Below are 13923 nucleotides of genomic sequence, written 5' to 3' on the forward strand. Positions count from 1 at the left end.
ATAGTGTTCAGAACAGGAAATTTGTTCTGGAAACCATGCCACTCATTATCTTCATGTCTCTCCTGTCTTTTACATAGTTTTTAGAATAACACTCCCCACTTGCACATAAGTCAAAATAAATATTTACTTTTTTATTCATTGTCTTTCTATTTCTATAATGCATCACTTGACCTTGTTGAACCTTGTCTTCCTACATATTAAATATAATATTTTACAATGTGTGCTATTCAAAATACCTATCTACCTATACATCTATGTATAATGGGAATTGGCTCATGAAATTATTATGAAGGTCAAGAAATTCCATGGCATACTGCTGCATACTAGAAGCCAGGAAAGGTGATGGTGTGTTTACAGTCTACTTGTGAAGACCTGAGAACTGAAGGGTAGAAGATGGAGAGGTAGAGAGATGTCAATATAGTCCTGGAGTCTGAATTCCCAAAAACCATGAACTGTGATATCCAAAGACAGGAAAAAATGGTGGATGACCCAGCTCAAGAGAGAGAGAGAGCATTCACCCTGGTTGTCATTCTGTTCTGTCCAGGCGTTCAAAGAATTGAATGCTCACCCATATTGGGGAAGAAGAACTTTCTTTATTCAATATACTGATTCAAATGCTAATCTCTTCTAAAACCACCTCCACAGGCATATCAAGAAATAATATTTACCTGGATATCACCTCGCTCATTTAAATCAACACATAAAAGTAACCATCACATAGTGCTAAAGAGAGCTTGGATTGAGAAAGGGGAAGAAGAACTTTCTTTATTCAATATACTGATTCAAATGCTAATCTCTTCTAAAACCACCTCCACAGGCATATCAAGAAATAATATTTACCTGGATATCACCTTGCTCATTTAAATCAACACATAAAAGTAACCATCACATAGTGCTAAAGAGAGCTTGGATTGAGAAAGCTTTTATGATCACTTCTGTCCTTTAAGCTAGATCAGGCAGTTGCTAGAGAATGAGACTTCTGCATCCTGTGTCTCTGTCTTCCACTGTAGATTATTTTCTCCCACTCTTATGTCATCTCCATGTCCTCTATTACAGGAGTAAAATGTTTCAGCATTCTTTAAAACAAAGATATGAACATGGTTAGGCATCATGAAAAGGTCACTCATTTTAAGTGAAATTCAAGCAATTCTTAATAACTGGCAGATCACCTGGCACTATTCTGGGCCCTGAGAATAAACCAAGGAACAAGTCAATGTAGTCTCTGCCCTTAACACAAATCAACCTGTTAGTAGTAGATCTGCAGATGGGGCAATTAAATGCATTTTGCCATTTCTAAGTACATCTCTTTTAAACACCTTCAAGATCAGGAATAATATAAGTTTCACTTATGTTCAGTATATAGATTAATACTGACACTATCCGTCTATCCATTATTTAGGTGGTGTCCTATCAGGTACGGATTCATAGTATCCTCAAGGCATAATCAGATACTGAGGAAGTAGGCTATTAAGCAAACCTTTATGTAATGCATATGCTTTATAGCAAACAAAAGATCATATTTGTCTATGACAGTGCCTCATTGGAATGACTGTTAGCAAAGGAAAGAACAGACTATGTGTTCCCTATTAAACCAAATACACAAAACTGTGACAAAACCTTAGGTAACTGTTACAACATTGTGATTAGATTGATAACAATGTAGTTCTTCAAACCCAGAATATCACTTGATTCTAACAGGGTAGAGTTTGTACTCCTTGTCCTGGTATACAAGACCTTCACTCACTGGCCCTTGCCTACTTTTCTAATCTTGTAAACTCTTCTTTCATATGTGTACATGTCTACAATGTCATCCTTACTCTATTTACTTCACAGCCCCCTGACTCATCCTTCAAAATACTGTTAAAAGATTATCTCCTATATGAAGTCTTCTTGGATATTTCCAGACAGGTATTCACACTGTGCTCAGACCTCCAAAGGCATCTTCCATTGGATGCCTGTCAATGCTTAGATCACTGTATTTTAAATATGTTTACTTTTCTCTTTCTCCCACTGAACTGTGAACTAATGGTAACACCCTGTCCTTGTGAAAATTAAAATAGTTTTGATTGGGGGACATTATAAATATAGCTTAATTTTTAGAGATCAAAATTCATACCCACCAATATATATACCCTATTAGCTATCACAGAACTGAAGTTCATGGTGCATATTTCTAAGCTGTCTGCTTGCAAGTGAAGTGAAACTTCTAATGACTGTAAGATAGCCTGATGACAGAGAGTGTATCAGATTGGGAATAATCTTTGTTCTACTACATATCAGCTCCATGACTATGTTAGTTAGATTTTTGTTTTTGTTACCAAAATACCTGGTAGCAACAACTTAGAGAAGGAATAGTTTATTGGGGTTCATGGTTTCAGAGTTTCAGTACATGATTCTCAGCTCTGTTGCTCAGGGCCTGAGGTGAGGTAGAACTTCATGGTAGAAGGGTGTGGCAGAGAAGGGCTACTCACCTTGTGGCAGTCAGGTAGTAAGGAGAAAGGGAGGAGTCAGAGATAAAATATATAATCTGCAAGGCATTACCCCAGTGAACCACTTCCTTTGGCTATGCCTACAGTCAGCACTCAGTATTCCATTCAAATTATTAATCCATCATATGGATTAATTCACTGATTAATTCACAGCGCTTATAATCTAATCACTCCATTCCCTGCATAAATATAGGAGCTTTTGGAGGACAACTCATATCTAAACCATAACAATGATTTTATGTTACTTATGTCTTTATACCTGTTTCATTTATGTAAAGTGAAGATAACAATCATATCTATTTCATAACATTGCTATGAGGTAAGAGCAATGTGATAATACATGCACAACTCAGAGAACATCCAATAAATGCTAACTGCTATTGCTAAAATGCAATGTCTATATAATTGCACATGAGTGTAAGTATAGGTAGCCTTCAGTTGAAGTATAAATGACAGACAGGCTCTTGCTTGTTTTGAGTAGGCATGATGATGTGTGGATAGAGGGAGGGAATGTCAAGCACAGGATGAAAATAAAAAGAATGAAGCACCAAAATCTTAATTGCCCCAGTTTTCCTAAGTGCACTTGATAAGTTTAGTTGATTTTCTAGGTATTAGTGGGAATTCAGCAGAGACACTGTTGCTTCTATATATCTTGTCGTTGTTCTTATTATTTTCCCCAAGAGAAGTTGTCAGCTTTGGTATATATCCTATTTTATACATGAGAAATTGGGGTAGTTCTGTACTCAATTAAAGTCCCCCTCCTTTAATTTTATTATTGTGCATATTTAATAAAGTTAGAATGGTCCCCGCCTTCATTAGGAGCCTGGTGTATGCAGTGGGAATTTCAAGCCTTTACCATCTCAGTAGCTCATCTCAGTAATTGGTTAGAAAAGTGATTTCCAACAGCTCTTGCTATCTGGAGCTACGATTGAGCACTTCGTCTCACCACAGGCCTCTTTGTCAGCCTGTGATATGTTATTGCTTTCCTTTGCCTGACTGTACATGCTCTTTTAATGTCTCTGGCAACAAGGTCTCTGGACTCCACAATTTCAGTTGGTGATGAGAATGGCGGTCAGTGTTTACTTGACAGTCCTTTTGGTACCATGTAGTGAAACTGAGCCATGGCTGTTGAGTAAAGTACAAGGTGAACATGCAACAGTTGGCAAGAATGCAAAACTGTAGTTGATTTGAGTTGCATTTGCTCATTAGCCTTTTATTCCAGCTGCTGCTGGAAAAATAGTAATAGATGTACATTTTGTATCTCCTCTGGATAGTGAGAAGACAGTCCTTGATTTTCTTTGTGTTTGCACAAAAGGCAGATGTCCAACCAGGGATTCTGTGAGAGAGACTCTAAACATGGTATTAGATCATCAATGATAAGACCTTGGGAAATTTCCATAAGGTTTTTAAAAATTTTTTGTTTTAGTAGATGGACACCTTTATTTTATTTATTTTTATGTGGTGCCTCACACATGCTAGGCAAGCACTCTACCACTGAGCCACAACCCCAGTCCTCTGCACAGTTTTGATTAAGAAAATTTGTAAACACACACAAGAGGAGAGAGCAGTTTAATAAGCATGTATATGTCCACCAATCAGCTTCATCAGCCATCCATCCTTAACCAGTCTCATTTCATCTAGAACCTTGGCATTCCTTTGGCTCAACAGAGTATTTTGGGGAAAAAAAATGTATAGACAATATTTTGACACCTTAGTGCAGATAATTTGGTAAATTAAATAAATACACATTTTATTTAGTATGTCAGTCTTCAAGCAATGTTTGCCAAGCTCTACAAGGTGTTTTTAATACTTTTGATTGAAGGAGTGAAGTTCCTGCCTATCTTTACTCTTTTTCCCACACAGAACCTGTCTCTTGTCACTTAATAGCTAGTGGAACTAAACTATGAGCAAATTACAATTTCAGTGTCAGAGTGTCATTCATTCATTGCTTCATTCAGTGAATGTCAATAAGCGTATCTCTTCCCCCATGGGATTGATCTGAAGATGAAATGCCTGTTCTCTAATGAGTGTTCAGTAAGGGCTATTGAGTACCATTTTATAATTACTGTACATGAGACAGTGCTGAGAGCTAAGATTAAAAACAAAAGACAAAAACAAATATCCTAGCTTTTTCCAAAACTCTCTAGCTACAAATATCAGGATCACTTTAGAGTCTATCAAGAGATCTTAGATGTAAAGAATGAAGGAGGAGAAAAAGAGGTAAAGACCTAGTGCATAGAAAGGGAATGGGATAGACAGGCAAGAACAGTTGGAGAGAGGCTCCTGAAGGACTGGATGCCCTTCCTGAAGCCTGGGTTGCTCAGCATGGGGGCACTGAGGGTGGCTGGGCAGTGACTGCCACCTGGGCTCTAACAATCAGCGACAAGTGGCAGCTGCCACCACAGACCTATAGCCAACACCTGACAGTCAGCAGGTTCCTTCCTGCTCCATTGGAGCTTAGCTCAGCTGGCTATCCATAACTCTAACTCGGAGGTCTCTTTTTCATACAGTGACTATCACCACTATCAAATAACACCTTCTCTTTACTATTTTTTCTATGACTTAAGGTAAATTTTGTTTAATGTCACCTTTGACTGAAATTTTTAGTGTGCAATCCCATTGTATATTCACAAATCTTTTGCAGGAACTTAGTAAGATTAACGTAGTTACTCTCACTTTTCTTTCTCTATATGTACATTTCTCTCTCTGCCTCTTCTTTTGTGGTTGTTAGTTTTCTTCCTCTATCTAAATCCCACTTTCTCTTTGTGGTTCCTTTCCCATTTTGATTTCTTTTCTTTTCTCATCGCCCTTTGTCTGTTTTCTCTCAGCTTTATTCTCATTCATTTGGATGGTGTTAGCTATGTCCCCACATGCCTGGAAGTAGAGGTTTATATGAGTGTGTAGGAGACACAGTCTTTGTCCTTATGAGGTTTAACACCCAGTATAACTTTTTGTGAAATATTTTATTCCCAAATGACATTTAATTACAACTTAAATGAGTAGTCTCATTAGGGGTCCTCAATTTTAAAGATAACATTTGTTTAAGTTACAGTATCATTCTGTCAACAAGGTTCATGGATAATTTTTTTTTTTCATTACTGGGGATTGAACCTGGGCATTCTGCCACTGACCTACATCCCCAGCCCTTTTTATTTTGAGACAGGGTCTGACTCTGTAGGCTGTGTAGGCTGACCTCAAACATGCACTCCTCCTGCCTCACCCTCCCAAGTAGCTTGGATTACAGACATGCAACCACTGTGCCTGGAACCATGGATAATTTTTAAGCTGAAAGGCTGTTAGATTCTAAAATGAGCTTCAATCTGAAGCTATTCAGGATCAGATGATAACCCTGAGCATCTGACAATGAAAATAAAATGGAATAAGCACCACAGATAGTTCAGTATTTCCTCTCCCACATGCTACATTTTAATGGATATTTTAAAGAATACTACTCTGTGTTACTAGTCCAGGTTATTAATATCTGACCATGCATAAAATATCTGCCAATATTGCAACCTTAATGATATGGTTAAATGAAAGACAGCATGTGGCAATGAATCGTTATAATCACTACCATCAGAACAGGTGTAAAAATTAAAAAGCTCACAGGTATGAAAGATTTAAATGACTGTTTACATTGTGCTGCTTTTACATAGTTAACTAGTAATTGAAATAGCTAATTGCTGAATGGGTGAGTTGTCCTTGTGCAGCCTATTTTGTTACTATGACAACTTAACCCTTCATCTTCTGTAACATACATTGAATTTTCAATACTTACAGTTTAAGCATTTGATTTCTTTATGAGTTATGTAGTATGTAGATATGTAGTATCTTGATAACCAAATTAAAAGAATGAATGCCATATCGAGATGGTACCTAGAATTCAAGTGAAGAAAAGAGGACAGATTATTAAAAAGATTTACATGTCAAAAGTTGAGAAATGCCATGGGTTGATTTAGGCAACAATGATAAATTGCACAAAAATGAAACCATTTTATCTTATATTTCATTTCCTTTACATTTTCTTCACTCTTTTTCTGTAACTTCAACTAATTTAGGAAATTACCATGTTTTGGTACCTATTCAGATGCTAACATTACAAAGTTGAGAAAGAATGTTTCTGATTCTCACAAGTCTACCGACTAGCACAGAAGCATTAGCTAAATTATTATCTCAGGTTATAAATGTTTACGTAAATGTGTTGCTGGAGGACCCTGATGTGCTGGCCAACCCTTATCCTTCTTACTCGGGAGTGGGGAGCTGTGGAGCAATGAAGGGGCATCCACCAAGGTCACACCTCAGCAAGAACTGTCCATTCTCCTAGAAACATCCTTCTGCTTTCTATTGTGCTGAACAGCTGCAACTGTTTGTAGTAGGTTGAATAGTGGTTTCAAAAAGCTAAGACCAAGTCCTAAACTTCAATACCTGAGAATGCCATCTTACTTAGAAATGGGATCTTTGCAGATATAATTAAGAATCATGATGATAGCATCTTGGGTTTAAGATAGGCTCTAAATCCAGTGTTGCGTATCCCTCTAAAAGACAGACAGAGAAGGCACAGAAACACACAGAAGCGGGGCATGTGAGGATAGAGACAGAGACTGGAGTCATATGTCCTCAAGCAGGAAAGCCAAGGGTTGCCAGCAAAGCCAGAGCTAGAAGACAGGCATGAACTAGATTCGTCCTTGGAGGCTCATTGCCCCTCAACCCTGCTGGCACCATGATTTTGGATTTCGGCCTTCAGAACTGGGAGGAAGTAAATGCCTGTTGTTTGAAGCTATTCTGTTTGTGGTCATTTGTTATGGAAGCCCTTGGAAACTAATACACTTATGAATTTAAAAAACTAATACAAGAACGTTGAAATCACCTGTAATAAAGATTCTCCATTGAACCTTTATACAGTGTATAACTTGCACATTCCTCTTAAGGCAAGTTTAATAAAAGAGCAAACATTTATTTTCTCAAGGCTGACATGCATGAGAACATCCCAAGGGCCTCAAGAAAGAAGAAAAATTTGATTTATGTCTCCATGCTGTTTGAAAATAGTGGAGCAGTGGGTAAGGCTGATTGTCACAGTGTAGCCCTACATACCTGTATTGCCAATCAATGTTACATACAGATATCTGAGATCATACACAATCAACATTGCCACAGGAAGTAAGACTTCTACCCCACACTCACCTTTCTTATACCAAACGCAGGAGATACCTTGAAATGTGCTTATGGTACCTGCCACAGGTGCTAGAAGTATTCCTTCCTATGATGCCTCCCATCCAAACTTCTCAGTGGCCTCCAACATCTTAACCTGAAAAGCAGGTTCAGGAATAGAGAACTCTGTACCTGCTCAGCCCCCTGAGTCAAGGCTTCTGTTTCTTTATTGATGAACTGGAAGTAATAAAATTCCCATAGGAAATGTTGCTCACCTATTTTCACAACAGGGGGTGAAAGAAGTGACTTTATCTTCAACTGTTGACTTGTTTTCTTTCTGTAAATCAGGAAAGGGATTCCCCCCCCCCTTTTACTTTAATGGGGTTTGAAGTTGAGCTAAATCATGGTGAGCTTCTAGTAAGTGTGCTGTGTCTTTGGCCCACCTTGTTGTTGCTATGTCTTATGTGCTGCTATTCTTGTTATTGATGGCTAATATTTGGGGAGCATTGCTGCATTTCAGGCTTTGAGCTAAGTATTGAATATATACTCTTGATTTTATGTCTTGTAGCCATTACATGATAGGGATAATGATGACCTCATTCATTATCATCTCTACTTTGCAAATAAAGAAACCAAGGCTTCAAGTGTTTCTGTCATTATCTCAAGATCCACTACTATAAAGGAACTGGGATTAAGAGCTGCTGGCTTGCCTTCAGATTTAGGTCTGAAGGCTTTAGAACCGAAGCGCCCAACCACACAAAACATTATTATGCCTTGTGGCTTGTTTTAAAAAAAAATCAGTCCTATTGTTACTTCCCCTTTATTATAACTTCCTCTTTTATTAAGTATTTGTCTTCTTGTATGCCAAATGTATCTTTTTAGCTACTTTTTGAATTTGGGAGGACAGTATATAAAACAAAGTTCAGGTGATTTAGGGATTGCTTAAACCAGTGTGGGTAAACTCCATCCCAGGATCTGGTACATGAAAAGCATACTGTCCCTTTTTGATTTCCTATGCAATGGACACCACTGCTAACCCTCCAAGTTTTGCTTTCGTCTATTTCTTTCTACTTCTCAGGCCATGTCATGAATTAATTGAACACAATGTTCCAGAAACAAGAGTAATAGTCACAATTGTCTGTAAGTCAATTAGGTGTCATAAAACAAATCAAATTTACATTTTAACATAATTTTTATGTTATATCTTTCATACTTTCAACTTAATGAAATGTAGAGGATGTAAGTCCTTTCTAGAGACTGCATTAAAAAATTGTTCTGAGTACTATTGTGTGTGGTGGAGTGGGTTGGAGAAGTTCTTCCTGCAATAATGTTAACATTTCTCTCCCTTTCTTGAGCCCAAGTTTTCTCATCTGTAAAATGGGACCGATAGTAGTTACTTCACAGATCTGCCATTATAATTTAGTGAAAAGAGCATATGCTAACCAATACTTGGCACTTCTAAATTGTGTAATTGAATAATTAACATGGATATACATTGTCTATACTTTTTTACTTCTTCCTCTTTTCTTCCCTGAAGGCTATTGCTTTCAGGGAAAGCAATTTATTTTTAAAATCTAAATAAGTTACTAGAGTTTTCTTTAGGAATATTTCCAGTTTTTTTCCCCCAGTCTGGGAATGGAGTATTGAAGTTTGAAATAAAGGAAAGATATTTAAAAGTATTAAAGATCTTGCCTTTTAGGTTGTATTCAAATGTGTCACACCTAGTTTGAGGTTTACCTACTAATTACTTTGGTCTAATAATTAGCTGTCATATAATGAATTATAAATTGTGAGTTTAAAAATGTGTGCTGATCTTAAGTATAACCTCTGCCAATGTAGGTAATTGCTTAGTCCTGGTACTGGATTCCTTAGCACATGCAAATTATCAGAGTAGCTTCTGAAGGAAGAACTTCAGGTCCTTAAATAGTGAAACTAAAGCAGGAGCAGTGCTTTGTGAGTGCCAGCTTTGTCACGGAGCTGCATTTATTTTCTCTGGCGATTAGAGGCCTCCCCAAAGTTAATTCCTGGAGAATATTTAGTTACTAGGTTTGGTTTCAATTTTTTGTTGATCTCAACCTTAATCTGACCTTGTCTTCGTCATTAAATAGCATCTTGTGGTGAGGTCTTTGGAACATTTTTATAACAGGTGGATTATATCACAAGTAAATTTATAAATCTTTAGCCCACAAGGAGAGTTCATATTTCTGTGCTATAGATCAGGTGTTCATTCCCAGGCAGGATGTATATGCTGCTTTTATTTCAGTAAGTATAGTCCTTGAAACAATTTTTTACCACTGGGATAATCAATTCGAATTCTAGCCTCTGTGCTCAAATGTTGAACATTGCAGATTTGAGCAAAGCATTCTAAATTTGCACATTTGTGTAATACCTTGTCTGAAAGTCTGCAGTAACTTTGAGGAAATAGTTCTAATCTCTGAACCTTTGTCTCATACACAATGGAGAAAGATAGAACTATTCTAGTTTTCTTGACATAGCAAGAGAATAGCCTTCTTAAGAAAGAAAAAATGGAAAAGTTTTTTTTTCTTTAACTTAGATTTTGTTTTTGATAACTAAAAAGAAGTGTGCTTTCATCCCTTGGAAACTTTGAATTTTCTCAACCAAGTAGAACTGTTTTAGAAAAACTAATTCTGTGGCAAGGAGATTCAGAGGACTCCACAAAGAAATTCATGGAGCATCAGAGTGTTGGGAGATACCTAGCCAATTCGAGGAAAAAATAGATGTGACCAGGTATGGTGGAACATGCCTATAATCCCAGCAATTTGGGATGCTGAGGCAGGAGGATGACAAATTTGAGGTCAGCCTGAGCAAGACCCTGTCTCAAAACAAAATAAAAAGAGTTGGGGATGTAGCCCAGTGGTAGAGATCCCATGGGTTCAATCCCCAGTATCACCCCACCTGCCTGCCCCCCCATAAAAAAAGAAAAGAACAGATGTATTTATCTTATACACTTTTTTTCTGTTTGTAATAAAAACTAGTTAATTGTGTTTTCTTTCCTTAAATCATGCCTATGTGGAAAGGGAAGAGATGGAGATGGAGGTAGTAGAGATCAAGAAAGAAAGAGCGAAGAAAAGAAAGAAAGATGAAGGGAACACTTGAATGCACATACTAGAAAGTAAGCTGCTTAAAAATTAGATACATTAAAATAGATCAAATATTTATTATATCCCTACATTATATGATAGAACTCCTCATAGTATATATTCTTTTTAAGTAATGTGTTTGAAAATTATGTGCAAACTAATAAATTCCTGACCCAACGAAATGCTGAAATAGTTCCCAAAATGTAACAACTCTCGTATTAAGTGTTAAAACTTAGCAAAAAGAAAAACTTTGTGTTTTGACCCACAACAACTAATAATTGTCAGAGGATTACTTCACCTAAAGTGAACTGTAAGCACAGAATTACTAATGGATTGTGAGTGCACTGAATAATTTTTTAAGTGATTATACAATGCATTAAAAATTCAGGGTTTTGAGTGTGAACTATTTTTCTGTAGTGACCACTTTTGTAGCTTGTTTGGAAGCACACTCATGCATCCCTGATTTACCCTGTGAATTACCTATTAATCTCATGATAATTTTATCAAACACAAACCCAGATAGCTTGAGCAGTCTATTGGAAGTCACACACCTAAGAAGTGGTCACCCGTGTCTCAGACTGCAGGCCAGTGTGGGCCATCCGCTAGACCATGTTGCCCACAACATAGTTCCACCAAACACATTTCCTGTTTTGATAATGGACTGCAATTTTGAAAGAGTTATTACACTGTGCTCTCTTCCACATGCATTAGGCAGCAGAGAGCCTGGGAAGAGCATCCCAATTCTAGTCTCTGTTTTACCAGTCTGTCTCACCTGAATCATGTAATTTTCCTAGGCCTCTCTTTCCCTGTTTATAAAATAAGGGGTAATAAAACCTTCCATCTCTCAGGGATGAGTGTTTTAAGGACACATTGGATCACTTATGAGAGAAGCTTTATGTTCTTTAGAAAAAGTACATGCCAAAGTAACATTTTTCTCTGTAATCGTGTAATATATCATAAAAACCAATGCTGGAAGGTAATTAAGTATGTGGCTTTGACACAGGAGTTGAAAGGAATGAAAAACTGATGAAATAAAAATAGTTATCTTGGTGACTGAAATGACATTACCTTATAAGGGCATTCCTGAATCTCTGGTTCACTAAGACAGTTCTTTATCAAAAACAGGATGAATATCTATAACTCCATTAATTGTGTTGTAAGCTAAAATCCATATTCATTTAGGAATACAATTTGTAACATAAAAGATCAGCCGTCTGTTATTAAACTGTTGGGTCAAGATCCTACAACAAATTGAACATTTGGAAAAGAGCAGGAGTGGATCACTGAAAATGATTCAAGAATTAGGAAGCAGAACCTGTTAGGGAAAAGTTGAAGGGATAAAATAAAGTAGAAGCTAAGGCTGAAGGATGAGAGAAATATGAGTGACAGATGGTGACTGGAGAACAGAATGAAAAGAAATTGGTTTAAATCATGACCAGAGGTTTACAGGTAGTGCCCAAGGGAGGGCCTGATGCTTCTGAGGTTGTAAGCTACTGGAATGTACTATTGATTGAATTTATGGAATCTCTCTTTTTTTTTTTCCTGGAGATATATTCAATAATAGGCCACCTTTCCATCTCAGCAAATTGCTGGAGGCTGTGGATAAAAGGGTACATTCTATCATATATTGTGGTTATGCCCTAAGATAATTAAATTTTGGGACATAGTACTTCAGGATGTGAAGTCTATCACTAGAAGAGCTGCAGTATTTCAGGACTCCAATCAGATGCTACTGGGCATATTAAGTAAAGACTTGTGTTCTATTTTAAAGAAAAAATATAGTTATTATTTCTCAGAGCTGGAGAATTCAGACTGCCTTAGCTTTGGCATCAGAAAAAAATATCCCCATAATCAGCACCTGGTATGACAAGATATGGAAGGTTATAAAATTCACCACACCATAGCACCTTCTGAATAACCTTGTACCTCAAATGGCAAAAATAATTGGGTATCTTTTTAAAACTGATATCAAAAATTTATTTAAAAATAGTAACTATATAGTCTGAGTATTTTAAGATAATATCCCTTAAATGTATGTTAGCAAAAACAAATGCTTTTGTTGAAGACTAAATATTACACAGTTATTCAGATTCTCTTATGTGCCCAATAGCTGCATGAATTGCTTCAGTCACATAAAGTAGCATGGGTGTAACCTTGTTTTTGTGAATTTCATTAAATTATCATGGAAAAAAAATTTAAAAGCAAACTCTTGGTTTATATTTTAAAAAGCAATGAGTCAGGATGAATACCAACTCATATGCCTCTTACTGAAATTCTTATTTTTCCTCTTCATTCCAGTTTTTTTCTTCTAGCCAAACTCTAGAGCATCCTTACTTAGATGCTCAATATATCCTGAACCCATATCAATGCCCTATCTCCTATTTTGTCTTGCAACATTACCATGATGTTTTATTTCACTTATGTTTGAATTATTCTTCTGCTCTCACTACCTGTCCTGACAAAATTCTACTGATTCTCTATTCCTCATCACCAATTTGTAGGAAAAGTTTTGTGGACACACCCAAGATATCTTGCTCATGCCTTCTTTTTGGCACTTACCAGAATCTGGCCTGTATTATAGTTCTCTGTCTTATCCTTAATCTTTCTTCTTTTGATCAGAAGCATTTAAAGGTATTGTTGACTTATTTATCCTTTCTTCTCTGCCTAGATATTTTATACATATTGGTTATTTACTAAATCTATGTTGAGTCTGCTTCATGTACCACTTCCCCTTTACCTAGAGTTCTGCCTCTTGCCTTTAGACAGGTATTTTTAGCCACTCCTATTTTTACCCTTATCCTCCAGGTTCCTCTGATAATATGTGACTGAATCTTTATTTCAGCTACCTCCTCTGAGCCTGCCTGGCCTCCTTGGCTGTGTCATGCTCTCCTGCCAAGCTTTGGAGCTCTATTAAAGCCCCAGAGCTATGATTTAACAGCTCAGGGAAACTCTCCAACCACTGCCTTCTTTGTTCCATTCCCTATTCCCCATGTTTGCTTTGGGGTTCCTTGTTTCTGACTTGTTTCCACGTACTTGGCTTTGGCCTCTCTGCCTAATTCCATCATGTCATTGCCCAAGCTGGACAGCTCTTGGCTTTGTTTTCCATTTCAGTTCTCCCCAGGAACTGGCTCTTGTCTCTACTTCCCCTGCGTTTGTTACAGTCCAAATGCAAATCTGGCCCTCAC

The 13923-nt window shown here is 37.1% G+C and overlaps 1 protein-coding gene across 2 annotated transcripts in view; it reads left to right on the forward strand.

Moving 5' to 3' along the window:
- Fat3 (FAT atypical cadherin 3) overlaps positions 1–13923 on the forward strand; it is a 595529-nt gene that overhangs the window by 288157 nt on the left and 293449 nt on the right. Inside the window, exons 4-5 of one of the 2 annotated variants that reach the window (XR_007104020.1) lie at positions 7456–7546; positions 8206–8220. The exons of the other annotated variant lie outside the window; for it this stretch is intronic. The gene's annotated coding sequence lies outside the window, so the exon portion shown is untranslated. Of the gene's footprint in view, positions 1–7455; positions 7547–8205; positions 8221–13923 lie in introns of those variants that run through there. 2 annotated transcript variants of the gene reach the window in all.

This window comes from Sciurus carolinensis, chromosome 11 (assembly GCF_902686445.1).
Source record: "Sciurus carolinensis chromosome 11, mSciCar1.2, whole genome shotgun sequence".
Classification (NCBI taxonomy): Eukaryota; Metazoa; Chordata; class Mammalia; order Rodentia; family Sciuridae; genus Sciurus; species Sciurus carolinensis.